This window comes from Pseudorca crassidens, chromosome 16, assembly GCF_039906515.1.
Source record: "Pseudorca crassidens isolate mPseCra1 chromosome 16, mPseCra1.hap1, whole genome shotgun sequence".
NCBI lineage: Eukaryota > Metazoa > Chordata > Mammalia > Artiodactyla > Delphinidae > Pseudorca > Pseudorca crassidens.
In genome coordinates this window covers 83,569,958-83,586,612 of record NC_090311.1, presented here as the reverse complement: position 1 = coordinate 83,586,612, position 16,655 = coordinate 83,569,958, and the positions used below count along the sequence as shown (strand labels likewise).

The 16,655-nt window shown below is 41.5% G+C and overlaps 1 long non-coding RNA gene across 2 annotated transcripts in view; it reads left to right on the top strand.

Moving 5' to 3' along the window:
• Positions 1 to 16,655, top strand: part of LOC137209448 (uncharacterized) — a 37,648-nt gene that overhangs the window by 2,629 nt on the left and 18,364 nt on the right. Inside the window, exon 3 of one of the 2 annotated variants that reach the window (XR_010936061.1) lies at positions 5,606 to 6,453. The exons of the other annotated variant lie outside the window; for it this stretch is intronic. This is a non-coding gene — a long non-coding RNA (uncharacterized lncRNA). Of the gene's footprint in view, positions 1 to 5,605; positions 6,454 to 16,655 lie in introns of those variants that run through there. 2 annotated transcript variants of the gene reach the window in all.

Genomic DNA, 16,655 nt, shown 5'->3' with positions numbered 1-16,655 from the left:
GAATGGAATCTTACTTGGAAATAGAGTTATTGCAGATATAGTTCAGATGAGGTCATTTTGGAGATGGAGTAGGGTGTCCTTATAAGAAGGTGGCCATGTGAAGACAGAGACACACGGGGAAAATGCCACGTGATGACAAAGGCAGAGACGGCAGTTATACAGCTGCAAGCCAAGGAACACCAAAGATGGCCAGCAAATCACCAGAAACTGCCAACAGGCAAGGAGGGATTCCCTACAGGTTTCAAAGGGAGCGTGGCCCTCCAAAACCTTGATTTCAGAATTCTACCCTCTAGAGCCATGAGACAATAAATTTGTTTTAACACCCAGTTTGTTTTTGTTTTATTAAGGTAGCTCTGGGAAAGTAGTACAAAGGTCAGTATCTCGTCTGATACTGCAACACATGCTCACTGTTTGTCCACTTACTCATGTTTGGCCAAAAAAGCAACTGAGTTATTCAGGCTACTTTATTTATTTATTTTTTTAAAATATTTATGTATTTATTTATTTGGTTGCACTGAGTCTTAGTTGTGACACGTGGGCTCCTTAGTTGTGGCATGCAAACTCTTAGTTGCGGCATGCATGTGGGATCTAGTTCCCTGACAATGGATGGAACCCGGCCCCCCTGCACTGGGAGAACAGAGTCCTAACCACTGTACCACCAGGGAAGTCCCTATTCAGGCTACTTTAAATAGTCAGTTTGCAGATCACATCTGGTACAGTGCTTAACTTTATTATACCAAAAAGTATGTTCAGCAGCTGTCCAGATTTCAGGCTACACAAAGAACCTTGCATGATCTAATGAAATGTAGCTCGGGACTGTTCCACAAAAGACAGCATAAATGAAACTAGACGGTGCACCTGCTTCTATGCTCTTTATAACATTTAGGTATGGTATTATTTCTCATGTTAAGAGGCTGAGGTTGTACCCAGATATACAGAAAACGTACCCATACCCTATTACTTTTCTCATTCAGTTCTAGTTTCACCTCATGCTTAAAGATGCAAGGTTGACTGCAGGGTATATGATAACTGTATTTTTCAATCCAAAATATAAGATCTTAACACCATCATTCCCATTCCAATTTGTAGATTTTTAACTATAAAATTAGGTGCAGACCTAATAGAAAAATGCGCAAAGAAAATGAACAGGCACGTCACCCAAAAGGAAATTCAGATGGCTCAGACATACTAAAAAAAAGAAAAAAAAGGTGTTCTGTCTAATTTTTAATGAGACATGAAAATTAAAATGACAAGCAGATACCCTATTCCTTTAACAATTTAGTGATGATCAAAAAGTTCAACTATATTGTATTGATGAGAGTGAGGTATAAAAATAGACAAGGCTGATGTAAATTGCCACAGTAGTTCTGGAAAGCTCTTATATCTATTAAAAATGTAAATGCATATATCCTTTGATCCTGCAGACGCCCCCAGGATTTTAAGAAATAGACTTTTATTTTCCTAGAGCAGTTTTATGTTCACAGCAAAATTGAGTGGAAAGTACAGAGAGTTCCCATGGACCCCTTTTTCCTACACACAGCGCAGCCCCCTAACCACCACACCCCCACCAGATGGGACATTTGTTACAATGGATGAACCTCCATTGATGCATCATCGTCACCCAGAGTCCATAGCATACATGAGGGTTCGCTCTTGCTGCTGTACATGCTGTGGATTTTAACAAGTGTATAATGACATGTATCCACCGTAATAGTACCATAGAGAGTATTTTCAGTGCTCTGAAAATCCCCTGTGCTTTGCCTATTCATCCCTCCCTCCCTCCAACCCCCTACAGCCACTGATCTTTTTACTGTCTCCATAGTTTTGCCTTTTCCAGAATTCCACATAATATAGTTGGAATCATACAGCATGTAGCATTTCAGATTATCTTCTTTCACTTATAATATACATTTAAGTTTCCTCCATGACTTTTCATGGCTTGATAGTTCATTTCTTTTTATTATTGACTAATATTCCATTGCCTGGATGTACCACAGTTTATTAATCTATTCACCTAGTGAAGGACATCTTGGTTGCTTCCTAATTTTGACAGTTATGAATAAAGCTGCTGTAAACATCTGTGGGCAGTTTTTTGTGTGGATGTAAGTTTTCAACTCCTTTGGGTAAACACAGAGGAGCACCACTGTTGGATCATAACATTAGAGTATGTTTAGTTTTGTAAGAAACTGCCAGACTTCCTTCCAAAGTGTCTGTATATTTTGCGTTCCCACCAGCAATGAATGGGAGTTCCTGTTGCTCCACATACTCGTCAGCATTTGGTGTTGTCAGTGTTTTGGATTTTAGCCATTCTAATAGGTGTGTCACTTCTAGGAATTTAGGCTATATGTATACTCCCACATGTGTGGAATGATAAATATGTACCAAATATTTATTACAGTATTGTTTATAATAGCAAGACTGTAAATTACAGTCCAGCATTAGGGCATTAGTTAAATAAATTGAGGTACATTCATGCAATGGAAGACCATGCGGTCTTCAAAAAAATGAGGCAGCTCTACATGCACCAATTTGGAACCATACCCTAGATGTACAATGAAAATAGCAAGGTGCAGGGCTGCATGTATAATATAGTGTATTTGTGTAAATATATATATATATATAAATACACTAATATTCATATATTCATAGAATATATTTGGAAGGATACACAATGAAGAGTGGTTGCCTCTGGGGAGAAGTGAATGGGGTATGAGGGTAGGTGTCCTGTAACTTTTGGATTTTTCACCATTATTCAAAAATCAGTTAAAACTATTGACTAACTAATAAAACAAAGATAAGAAAAAAAAGGAAGAAGAAATTTTTTAAGATAGCAAAAGATTACCTAAAAGCAAAATATGAGGGAGTTCCCTGGTGGTGTAGTGGTTAGGATTTGGTGCTTTCACTGCCATGGCCAGGGTTCAGTCCCTGGTTGAGGAACTGAGATCCCACAAGCCATGCGGTGTGGCCATAAATAAATAAATAAATAAATAAATATAAAATACCAATCTCCATCATTGTCTATAAAAATAGATAAAGAACCCGCAGCCACTTGAGAAAATTAACGGAGAATGGTCAATTCTGAGACATTGTGGTAGATTAGACCTTAAAGATACAGAAAAATTCTCAAAGCCTCCAGGCAAAAGGGTTAAATAACTTGCAAGGGCAAGAGAACTAGACAGCCTTCAGACTTCAGACTTCTCCAAAGTAACACACGAAGTAAGGCAACCATGGAGCAGCACAGAAAAGAAAAGTATGAACTAAAGATTTTAGTCTGTATTAGTTGCCTAGGGCTATCGTAACAAATTACCAAACTTGGTGGCTGAAAACAATGGACATTTATTCTCTCAGAGTTCTGGAGGCCAGATGTCTGAAATCAAGGTGTTGGCAGAATTGGTTTCTTCTGGTGGCTCTGAGGGACAGTCTGTTGTTCCATGCCTCACTCCGAGCTGCCAGTGGGTGCCAGCAACTCTCGACATTCTTGGCTTGTAGCTGCATAACTGCAATCTCTGTCTCTGTCTTCACATATCTGTGTCTCTGTTTAAAATCTCACCCTCTTTTCTCTAGAAGAACACCAGTCATTGCATTTCAGGTCCATCCTAAATCAAGGATACTCTCATCCCAAGATTTGCAGATAATTATATCTGCAAAAACCCAATTTCCAAATAAGTTGATGCACAGGTACCAGGGGTTGAGACTTGAATATCTCTCTCTCTTTTTTTTTTTTTTTTTTGTGGTACGTGGGCCTCTCACTGTTGTGGCCTCTCCCGTTGCAGAGCACAGGCTCTGGACGCGCAGGCTCAGCGGCCATGGCTCACAGGCCCAGCCGCTCCGTGGCATGTGGGATCTTCCCAGACCGGGACATGAACCCGCGTCCCCTGCATTGGCAGGCGGACTCTCAACCACTGTGCCACTAGGGAAGCCCTCTCTCTCTTTTTTTAATGTTAATTTATTTATTCGGCTGTACCGGGTCTTAGTTGCAGCACGCGGGATCTTTATTTGTGGCATGTGAACTCTTAGTTGCTGCATATGGGATCTAGTTCCCTGGCCAGGGATCAAACCTGGGCCCCCTGCATTGGGAGGGCAGAGTCTTAGTCACTGGACCACCAGGGAAGTCCCTTGAACATCTCTCTTTGTGGGACACTATTCAACCCACTATATTCTCCTTCAAGTATCAAGACTATAGAAAAATTGATTTGAACATGCAAAAGCTTGGGAAAAACAGAGTTTATGAGCCCCACTTGAGTCTATTAGAGGATGAACTTCAACTAAGTGATGTTGGGGAAAACTTTTATAAAGCCAGTATAATGTTGATACTGATTCCTGATTAAAATAATACAGAAACAATTACAGAGTGATGTCACTTATGATTATCAAGGCTAAGATACTTTATTATTTGTTAGGGCTGCCTGAACAAAATATTACAGACTGGGTGGCTTAAACAGCAGACATTTATTTTCTCACAGTCCTGGAGGCTGAAAGTCCAAGATAAGGTGAGAACAGGTTTTGTTTCTTCTGAGGCCTCTCTCCTTGGCTTGCAGATGGCCCCCTTCTCCTTGAGTCTGCACACGGCCTTTCATTTGTATGCATGCCTGTCTTGGTCCAAATGTCTTCTTCTTATAAGAAAACCAGTCACATTGGATTGAGACCCACCCTAAAGACCTCATTTTAACTTAATTACCTCTTTAAAGACCCTATCTCCAAACACAGTCACATTCTGAGGTACTGTAGCTTAGGACTTCAACATTTTAGATAGACACAATTCAGCAGACAGATACTAAACAAAATATTAGTAAACAGAATGTACCACCACATTAAGGAAATAATGCATCATGTCCAAATACAATTTAATCCTAAAATACAAGGTTGGTTCAATATTTGGAAATTCATTAATATAGTACAATTGACCCTTGAATAACATGCAGGTTAGGGGCACCGACCCTCTGTGCAGTTAAAAAATCTAAGAATAATTTATAGTTGGCCCTTGGTATACACAGTTTCTCCATTATCTGAAGATCCTCTGTATCCCCAGCTCTACATTTGAGGATTCAACCAATCATGGATTGTGCAGTACTATAGTATTTACTGTTGAAAACAATTTGAGTATAAGTGGACCCACACAGTTCAAACCCATGTTGTTCAAGGGTCAACTGTATATACCATATTAACAGATTTAAGGAGAAAAATAATATCATCTCCCTAGATTTTGAAAAATCATTGACAAAATTCAACTCCTATTCCTATTTGTATATATATCATATATCTTAGCTCTAAACCACCATCTACTTAGAGGGGAAATACTAGAGGCATTTCTATTAAGATCAGGAACAGGAAAAGGATGCCCATTATGTACATTACTACTTAACACTGTATTGATACTAGAGGTATTAACCAATGCTAATTATAAAAGGAGACAGGAGAATTGGTAAAAAAAAAAAAAATGCAGATGATATGATAGTAACCCTAAATAGCCTCAGAGAATCAAAATTAAAGCTGACTCAACAAAAAGTTTCATTAAGATAGCAAAATATTATACAATATCAGCATACAAAAAATAAGAGGGACTTCCCTGGTGGCACCGTGGTTAAGAATCCTCCTGCCAATGCAGGAAACACAGGTTCGAGCCCTGGTCCGGGAAGATCCCATATGCCGCGGAACAACTAAGCCTGTGTGCCACAACTACTAAGCCTGTGCTCTAAAGCCTGCAAGCCACAGCTACTGAGCCCTTGTGCCACAACTACTGAAGCCTTCGTGCCTAGAGCCCGTGCTCTGCAACAAGAGAAGCCACCACAATGAGAAGCATACACATGCAACGAAGAGTAGCCCCCGCTCGCCACAACTGGAGAAAGCCCGTGCGCAGCAACGAAGACCCAACGCAGCCAAAAATAAATAAATAAAAGAAACAAATTTCTTAAAAGAAAAAGAGGCTTCAGATACACAATTGCCCTTTAGACAATATAATATAGAGAATGTATTTAGGAGTAAACATAAAAACAAATGTGCAAAATTTATATGGGGATACTTTGAAACACTTCTAAAAGATACAACAGTGAATTTTAAACAAATGGAAAAACATCCAGTGTTCTTAGATGGAACATCTCAGTATCATAAACACATTAGTTCTCTATAAGTTAATTTATGAATTTACATGACCTCAATAAAAATACCACTAAATCTTTTCTAGGACCCAATCAATTTGATACTGAAGTTCATGTAGAAAAATAAACATACAACTAGGAAAACATGGCCAAAATATATGAAAAAGTACTGACCTTACCTAGTAATTAAGTGCGAATTAAAGCCATGAGATACCAGTCTCTCCCTACTAAATAAACCAGTTGCATTAACCAATATATTAAATGAACCAAGATATTTAAAACAACAAGTATTTACTGTATAGCACAGGAAACTATATTCAGTATCTTATAACAACCTATAATGGAAAAGAATCTGAAAAACAACATTTTTATATATAATGTTTTAAATTTTTTTTTTTTTTTTTTTTGCGGTACACGGGCCTCTCACTGTTGTGGCCTCTCCCGTTGCGGAGCACAGGCTCCAGACGTGCAGGCTCAGTGGCCATGGCTTACAGGCCTAGTCACTCCGCGGCATGTGGGATCTTTCTGGATCGGGGCAGGCGGACTCTCAACCACTGCACCACAAGGGAAGCCCTAATGCTTTAAATTTTTAATCTTTTAAAATTTTAGAATTTAAAAAAATTTTTAATTAAAAATTAATATTTTCTTTTTTTTAACATCTTTATTGGAGTATAATTGCTTTACAATGGTGTGTCAGTTTCTGCTTTACAACAAAGTGAATCAGTTATACATATACATATGTCCCCATATCTCTTCCCTCTTGCATCTCCCTCCCTCCCACCCTCCCTATCCCACCCCTCTAGGTGGTCACAAAGCACCGAGCTGATCTCCCTGTGCCATGCGGCTGCTTCCCACTAGCTATTTTACATTTGGTAGTGTATATAAGTCCATGCCACTCTCTCACTTTCTCCCAGCTTACCCTTCCCCCTCCCCGTATCCTCAAGTCCGTTCTCTAGGAGGTCTGCATCTTTATACCCGTCTTGCCCCTAGGTTCTTCATGACCACTTTTTAAGATTCCGTATATTTGTGTTAGCATACGGTATTTGTTTTTCTTTCTGACTTACTTCACTCTGTATGACAGTCTCTAGGTCCATCCACCTCACTACAAATAACTCAGTTTTGTTCCTTTATACGGCTGAGAAATATTCCATTATATATATGTGCCACACCTTCTTTATCCATTCATCCGTTGATGGACACTTCGGTTGCTTCCATGTCCTGGCTATTGTAAATAGCGCTGCAATGAACATTTTGGTACATGACTCTTTTTGAATTATGGTTTTCTCAGGGTATATGCCCAGTAGTGGGATTGCTGGGTTGTAATGGTAGTTCTATTTTTAGTTTTGTAAGGAACCTCCATACTGTTCTCTATAGTGGCTGTATCAATTTGCATTCCCACCAACAGTGCAAGAGGGTTCCCTTTTCTCCAGACCCTCTCCAGCATTTATTGTTTGTAGATTTTTTGATGATGGCCATTCTGACCAGTGTGAGATGATATCTCATTGTAGTTTTGATTTGCATTTCTCTAATGATTAATGATGTTGAGCATTCTTTCATGTATCTGTTGGCAATCTGTATATCTTCTTTGGAGAAATGTCTATGTAGGTCTTCTGCCCATTTTTGGATTGGGTTGTTTGTTTTTTTGTTATTAAGCTGCATGAGCTGCTTATAAATTTTGGAGATTAATCCTTTGTCAGTTGCTTCATTTGCAAATATTTTCTCCCATTCTGAGGGTTGTATTTTCGTCTTGTTTATGGTTTCCCTTGCTGTGCGAAAGCTTTTAAGTTTCATTAGGTCCCATTTGTTTATTTTTGTTTTTATTTCCATTTCTCTAGGAGGTGGCTCAAAAAGGATCTTGCTGTGATTTATGTCTTAGAGTGTTCTGCCTATGTTTGTCTAAGAGTTTGATGGTGTCTGGCCTTACATTTAGGTCTTTAATCCATTTTGAGCTTATTTTTGTGTATGGTATCAGGGAGTATTCTAATTTCATTCATTTACATGTAGCTGTCCAGTTTTCCCAGCACCTCTTATTGAAGAGGTTGTCTTTTCTCCACTGTATATGCTTGTATCGAACATAAGGTGACCATATGTGCGTGGGTTTATCTCTGGGCTTTCTATCCTGTTCCATTGATCTATATTTCTGTTTGTGTGCCAATTCCATACTGTCTTGATTACTGTAGCTTTGTAGTATAGCCTGAAGTCAGGGAGCCTGATTCCTCCAGCTACATTTTTCTTTCTCAAGATTGCTTTGGCTATTCGGGGTCTTTTGTGTTTCCATACAAATTGTGAAATTTTTTGTTCTAGTTCTGTGAAAAATGCCAGTGGTAGTTTGATAGGGATTGCATTGAATCTGTAGATTGCTTTGGGTAGTAGAGTCATTTTCACAATGTTGATTCTTCCAGTCCAAGAACATGGTGTATCTCTCCATCTATTTGTATCATCTTTAATTTCTTTCATCAGTGTCTTATAATTTTCTGCATACAAGTCTTTTGTCTCCTTAGGTAGGTTTATTCCTAGATATTTTATTCTCTTTGCTGCAATGGTAAATGGGAGTGTTTTCTTAATTTCACTTTCAGATTTTTCATCATTAGTGTATAGGAATGCCAGAGATTTCTGTGCATTAATTTTGTATCCTGCTACGTTACCAAATTCATTGATTAGCTCTAGTAGTTTTCTGGTAGCATCTTTAGGATTCTCTATGTATAGTATCATGTGATCTGCAAACAGTGACAGCTTTACTTCTTCTTTTCCAATTTGGATTCCTTTTATTTCTTTTTCTTCTCTGATTGCTGTGGCTAAAACTTCCAAAACTATGTTGAATAATAGTGGTGAGAGTGGGCAACCTTGTCTTGTTCCCTTGTCTTGTTCCTGATCTTAGTGGAAATGCTTTCAGTTTTTCACCATTGAGGATGATGTTGGCTGTGGGTTTGTCATATATGGCCTTTATTATGTTGAGGAAAGTTCCCTCTGTGCCTACTTTCTGGAGGGGTTTTATCATAAATGGGTGTTGAATTTTGTCAAAAGCTTTCTCTGCATCTATTGAGATGATCATATGGTTTTTCTCCTTCAATTTTTTAATATGGTGTATCACATTGATTGATTTGCATATATTGAAGAACTCTGCATTCCTGGGATAAACCCCACTTGATCATGGTGTATGATCCTTTTAATGTGCTGTTGGATTCTGTTTGCTAGTATTTTGTTGAGGATTTTTGCATCTATGTTCATCAGTGATATTGGCCTGTAGTTTTCTTTCTTTGTGACATCTTTGTCTGGTTTTAGTATCAGGGTGATGGTGGCCTTGTAGAATGAGTTCGGGTGTGTTCCTCCCTCTGCTATATTTTGGAAGAGTTTGAGAAGGATAGGTATTAGCTCTTCTCTAAATGTTTGATAGAATTCACCTGTGAAGCCAAAAGGTCCTGTGCTTTTGTTTGTTGGAAGATTTTTAATCACAATTTCAATTTCAGTGCTTGTGATTGGTCTGTTCATATTTTCTATTTCTTCCTCGTTCAGCCTTGGAAGGTTGTGCATTTCTAATAATTTGCCCATTTCTTCCAGATTGTCCATATAGCTGCTTGTAGTAATCTCTCATGATCCTTTGTATTTCTGCAGTGTCAGTTGTTACTTCTCCTTTTTCATTTCTAATTCTATTGATTTGAGTCTTCTCCCTTTTTTTTCTTGAGAAGTCTGGCTAATGGTTTATCAATTTTGTTTATCTTCTCAAAGAACCAGCTTTTAGTTTTATTGATCATTGCCATCGTTTCCTTCATTTCTTTTTCATTTATTTCTGCTCTGATCATTATGATTTCTTTCCTTCTGCTAACTTTGGGGTTTTTTTTGTTCTTTCTCTAATTGCTTTAGGTGTAAGGTTAGGTTGGGTTTTTAGATGTTTCTTGTTTCTTAAGGTAGGATTGTATTGCTATAAACTTCCCTCTTAGAACTGCTTTTTCTGCATCCCATAGGTTTTGGGTCGTCGTGTTTTCATTGTCATTTGTTTCTAGGTATTTTTTGATTTCCTCAGTGATCTCTTGGTTATTAAGTAGTGTGTTGTTTAGCCTCCATGTGTTTGTATTTCTTACAGATTTTTTCCTGTAATTGATATCGAGTCTCATAGCGTTGTGGTCGGAAAAGATACTTGATATGATTTCAGTTTTCTTAAATTTACCAAGGCTTGATTTGTGACCCAAGATATGATCTATCCTGGAGAATGTTCCATGAGCACTTGAGAAGAATGTGTATTCTGTTGTTTTTGGATGGAATGTCCTATAAATATCAATTAAGTCCATCTTGTTTAATGTATCCTTTAAAGCTTGTGTTTCCTTATTTATTTTCATTTTGGATGATCTGTCCATTGGTGAAAGTGGGGTGTTAAAGTCCCGTACTATGATTTTGTTACTGTTGATTTCCCCTTTTATGGCTGTTAGTGTTTGCCTTATGTATTGAGGTGCTCCTGTGTTGGGTACATAAATTTTTACAATTGTTATATCTTCTTTTTGGATTGATCCCTTGATCATTATGTAGTGTCCTTCTTTGTCTCTTCTAATAGTCTTTATTTTAAAGTCTATTTTGTCTGATATGAGAATTGCTATTCCAGCTTTCTTTTGATTTCCAATTGCATGAAATATCTTTTTCCATTCCCTCACTTTCAGTCTGTATGTGTCCCTAGGTATGAAGTGGGTGTCTTGTAGACAGCATATATACGGGTCTAGTTTTTGTATCCATTCAGCCAGTCTATGTCTTTTGGTTGGAGCATTTAATCCATTTACATTTAAGGTAATTATTGATATGTATGTTCCTATTACCATTTTCTTAACTGTTTTGGGTTTATTATTGTAGGTCTTTCCCTTCTCTTGTGTTTCCTGCCTAGAGAAGTTCCTTTAGCATTTTCTGTAAAGCTGGTTTGGTGGTGTTGAATTCTCTTAGCTTTTGCTTGTCTGTAAAGGTTTTAATTTCTCCGTCAAATCTGAATGAGATCCTTGCTGGGTAGAGTAATCTTGGTTGTAGGTTTTTCTCCTTCATCACTTTAAATATGTCCTGCCAGTCCCTTCTGGCTTGCAGAGTTTCGGCTGAAACATCAGCTGTTATCCTTATGGGGATTCCCTTATGTGTTGTTTTTCCCTTGCTGCTTTTAATACGTTTTCTTTGTATTTAATTTTTGACAGTTTGATTAATATGTGTCTTGGCGTATTTCTCCTTGGATTTATCCTGTATGGGACTCTCTGCACTTCCTGGACTTGATTAACTATTTCCCTTCCCATATTACAGGAGTTTTCAACTATAATCTCTTCAAATATTTTCTCAGTCCCTTTCTTTTTCTCTTCGTCTTCTGCGACCCCTATAATTCGAATGTTGGTGCGTTTAATGTTGTCCCAGAGGTCTCTAAGACTGTGCTCAGTTCTCTTCATTCTTTTTTCTTTATTCTCTCTGCAGTAGTTATTTCCACTATTTTATCTTCCAGGTCACTTATCCATTCTTCCGCCTCAGTTATTCTGCTATTGATCCCTTCTAGAGTATTTTTATTTTCATTTATTGTATTGTTCATCACTGTTTCTTTGTTCTTTAGTTCTTCTAGGTCCTTGTTCAACATTTCTTGTACTTTCTCCATTCTATTTCCAAGATTTTGGATCATCTTTACTATCATTATTCTGAATTCTTTTTCAGGTAGACTGCCTATTTCCTCTTCATTTGTTAGGTCTGGTGGGTTTTTATCTTGCTCCTTCATCTGCTGTGTGTTTTTCTGTCTTCTCATTTTGCTTATCTTACTGTGTTTGGGGTCTCCTTTTCGCAGGCTGCAGGTTCGTAGTTCCCGTTGTTTTTGGTGTCTGTCCCCAGTGGCTAAGGTTGGTTCAGTGGGTTCTGTAGGCCTCCTGGTGGAGGGGACTAGTGCCCGTGTTCTGGTGGATGAGGTTGCATCTTGTCTTTCTGGTGGGCAGGTCCACGTCTGGTTGTGTATTTTGGGGTGTCTGTGGCCTTATTATGATTTTAGGTAGCCTCTGTGCTAATGGGTGGGGTTGCGTTCCTGTCTTGCTAGTTATTTGGCATAGGGTGTCCAGCACTGTAGCTTGCTGGTCGTTGAGTGAAGCTGGGTGCTGGCGTTGAGATGGAGATCTCTGGGAGATTTTTGCCGTTTGATATCACGTGGAGCTGGGAGGTCTCTTGTGGACCAGTGTCCTGAACTTGGCTCTCCCACCTCCGTGGCACAGCACTGACTCCTGGCTGCAGCACCAAGAGCCTGTCCTCCACATGGATAAGAATAAAAGGGAGAAAATATAGAAGGAAAGAAAGAAGATTAAATAAAATAAAGATAAAATAAAATAAAGTTATTAAAATAAAAAATAATTATTAAGAAAAAAATTTTAAAAAGTAAAAAAAGGACGGACAGACCCTAGGACAAATGGTGAAAGCAAAGCTATACAGACAAAATCTCTCATAGAAGCATACACATACACACTCACAAAAAGAGGAAACGGGGAAAAAATAATCTATCTTGCTCCCAAAGTCCACCTCCTCAGTTTGGTATGATTCCTTGTCTGTTCAGGTATTCCACAGATGCAGGGTATATCAAGCTGACTGTGGAGATTTAATCCGTTGCCCCTGAGGCTGCTGGGAGAAATTTCCCTTTCTCTTCTTTGTTCGCACAGCTCCTGGGGCTCAGCTTTGGATTTGGCCCCGCCTCTGCATGTAGGTCACCGGAGGGCGTCTGTTCTTCACTCAGACAGGACGGGGTTAAAGGAGCCGCTGATTCGGGGGCTCTGGCTCACTCAGGCCGTGGGGAGGGAGGGGCACGGAGTGCGGGGCGAGCCTGTGGCGGCAGGGGCCAGCGTGACGTTGCACCAGCATGAGGTGTCGTGCGTTCTCCCGGGGAAGTTGTGCCTGGATCCCGGGACCCTGGCAGTGGCAGGCTGCACAGGCTCCCTGGGAGGGGAGGTGTGGATAGTGACCTGTGCTCGCACACAGGCTTCTGGTGGCGGCAGCAGCAGCCTTAGCGTCTCACGCCCTCTCTGGGGTCCGCGCTTTCAGCTGCGGCTCGCACCCGTCTCTGGAGCTCCTTTAAGCAGCGCTCTTAATCCCCTCTCCTCGCGCACCAGGAAACAAAGAGGGAAGAAAAAGTCTCTTGCCTCTTCCTTAGGTCCAGACTTTTCCCCGGACTCCCTCCCGGCTAGCCGTGGCGCACTAACCCTTTGCAGGATGTGTTCACGCTGCCAACCCCAGTCCTCTCCCTGCGCTCCGACCGAAGCCCGAGCCTCAACTCCCAGCCCCGCCCGCCCCAGCGGGTGAGCAGACAAGCCTCTCGGGCTGGTGAGTGCTGGTCGGCACCGATCATCTATGCGGGAATCTCCCCGGTTTGCCCTCCTCACCCCTGTTGCTGTGCTCTCCTCCGCGGCTCTGAATTTTCTCCCTCCGCTACCCGCAGTCTCCGCCCGCGAAGGGGCTTCCTAGTGTGTGGAAACCTTTCCTCCTTCACAGCTCCCTCCCACTGGTGCAGGCCCCATCCCTATCCTTTTGTCTCTGTTTATTCTTTTTTCTTTTGCCCTACCCAGGTACGTGGGGGATTTCTTGCCTTTTGGGAGGTCTGAGGTCTTCTGCCAGCGTTCAGTGGGTGTTCTGTAGGAGTTGTCCCACTTGTAGATGTATTTCTGGTGTATTTGTGGGGAGGAAGGTGGTCTTACTCTTCCGCTATCTTGAAGCTCCTCCCCCTAAAATTTTTAAGATTTAATATTTTTTAATGAAAGAATTTTTAATTATAATTTAAAAAAATTTAAATTATAATTCAAAAATTTTTAAATTACAATTTTAGAATTTTTAAAATTTTATAATTTTAAAAGAACATTTATGAGGACTTCCGGGAAGATGGCGGAAGAGTAAGACGCGGAGATCACCTTCCTCCCCACAGATACACCAGAAATACATCTACGCGTGGAACAACTCCTACGGAGCACCTACTGAACACTGGCAGAAGACCTCAGACCTCCCAAAAGGCAAGGAACCCCCCACGTACCTGGTTAGGGCAAAAGAAAAAACTAAACAGAGACAAAAGGATAGGGACGGGTTCTGCACCAGCGGGAGAGAGCTGTGAAGGAGGAAAAGTGTCCACACACTAGGAGCCCCTTCGCGGGCGGAGACTGCGGGTGGCGGAGTGGGGGAGCTTGGGAGCCACGGAGGAGAGCACAGCAACAGGGGTGCGGAGGGCAAAGCGGAGAGATTCCAGCGCAGAGGATCGGGCCGACCGGCACTCAACAGCCGAGAGGCTTGTCTGCTCACCCGCCGGGGCGGGCGGGGCTGGGAGCTGAGGCTCCGGCTTCTGTCGGAGCGCTGGGAGAGGACTGAGGTTGGCGGCGTGAACACAGCCTGCAGGGCCTTAGTGCACCGCGGCTAGCCGGGAGGGAGTCCGGGGAAAAGTCTGGGCCTGCCGAATAGGCAAGAGACTTTTTCTTCCCTCTTTGTTTCCTGGTGCACGAGGAGAGGGGATTAAGAACGCTGCTTAAGAGAGCTCCAGAGACAGGCGCGAGCCGCGGCTAAAAGTGCGGAGCCCAGAGACAGACATGAGACGCTAAGGCCGCCGCTGCCGCCACCAAGAAGCCTGTGTGCGAACACAGGTCACTATCCACACCCCCTTCCAGGGAGCCTGTGCAGCCCGCCACTGCCAGGGTCCCGGAATCCAGGGACAACTCCCCCGGGAGAACGCACGGCGTGCCTCAGGCTAGCAACGTCACGCCAGCCTCTGCCACCGCAGGCCCGCCCCACACTCCGTGACCCTCCCTACCCCCGCGGCCTGAGTGAGCCAGAGCCTCCGAATCAGCGGTTCCTTTAACCCCGTCCTGTCTGAGCAAAGAACAGACGCCCTCCGGTGACCTACATGCACAGGCGGGGCCAAATCCAAAGCTGAGCCCCTGGGAGCTGTGCGAACAAAGAAGAGAAAGGGAAATCTCTCCCAGCAGCCTCAGAAGCAGTGGATTAAAGCTCCACAATCAACTTGATGTACCCTGCATCTGTGGAATACATGAATAGACAACAAATCATCCCAAATTAAGGAGCCCTGTGGATGAAAGGCTCTTGGTGCTGCAGCCAGGAGTCAGTGCTGTGCCTCTGAGGTGGGAGAGCCAACTTCAGGACACTGGTCCACAAGAGGCCTCCCAGCTGCACATAATATCAAACGGCGAAAATCTCCCAGAGATCTCCATCTCAACGCCAGCACCCAGCTTCACTCAACGACCAGCAAGCTACAGTGCTGGACATCCTATGCCAAACAACTAGCAAGACAGGAACACAACCCCACCCATTAGCAGAGAGGCTACCCAAAATCATAATAAGTCTACAGACACCCCAAAACACACCACCAGACGTGGACCTGCCCCCACCAGAAAGACAAGATCCAGCCTCATCCACCAGAACACAGGCACTAGTACCCTCCACCAGGAAGCCTACACAACCCACTGAACCAACCTTAGCCACTGGGGACAGACACAAAAAACAACGGGAACTACGAACCTGCAGCCTGCAAAAAGGAGACCCCAAACACAGTAAGGTAAGCAAAATGAAAAGACAGAAAAACACACAGCAGATGAAGGAGCAAGATAAAAACCCACCAGACCTAACAAATGAAGAGGAAATAGGCAGTCTACCTGAAAAAGAATTCAGAATAATGATAGTAAAGATGATCCAAAATCTTGGAAATAGAATAGACAAAATGCAAGAATCAGTTAACAAGGACCTAGAAGAACTAAAGATGAAACAAACAATGATGAACAACACAATAAATGAAATGAAAAATACTCTAGATGGGATCAATAGCAGAATAACTGAGGCAGAAGAACGGATAAGTGACCTGGAAGATAAAATAGTGGAAATAACTACTGCAGAGCAGAATAAAGAAAAAAGAATGAAAAGAACTGAGGACAGTCTCAGAGACCTCTGGGACAACATTAAACGCACCAACATTCGAATTATAGGGGTTCCAGAAGAAGAAGAGAAAAAGAAAGGGACTGAGAAAATATTTGAAGAGATTATAGTTGAAAACTTCCCTAATATGGGAAAGGAAATAGTTAATCAAGTCCAGGAAGCACAGAGAGTCCCATACAGGATAAATCCAAGGAGAAATACGCCAAGACACATATTAATCAAACTGTCAAAAATTAAATACAAAGAAAACATATTAAAAGCAGCAAGGGAAAAACAACAAATAACACACAAGGGAATCCCCATAAGGTTAACAGCTGATCTTTCAGCAGAAACTCTGCAAGCCAGAAGGGAGTGGAAGGACATATTGAAAGTGTTGAAGGAGAAAAACCTGCAACCAAGATTACTCTACCCAGCAAGGATCTCATTCAGATTTGATGGAGAAATTAAAACCTTTACAGACAAGCAAAAGCTGAGAGAGTTCAGCACCACCAAACCAGCTCTACAACAACTGCTAAAGGAACTTCTCTAGGCAAGAAACACAAAAGAAGGAAAAGACCTACAATAACGAACCCAAAACAATTAAGAAAATGGGAATGGGAACACACATATCGATAATTACCTTAAATGTAAATGGACTAAATGCTCCCACCAAAAGACACA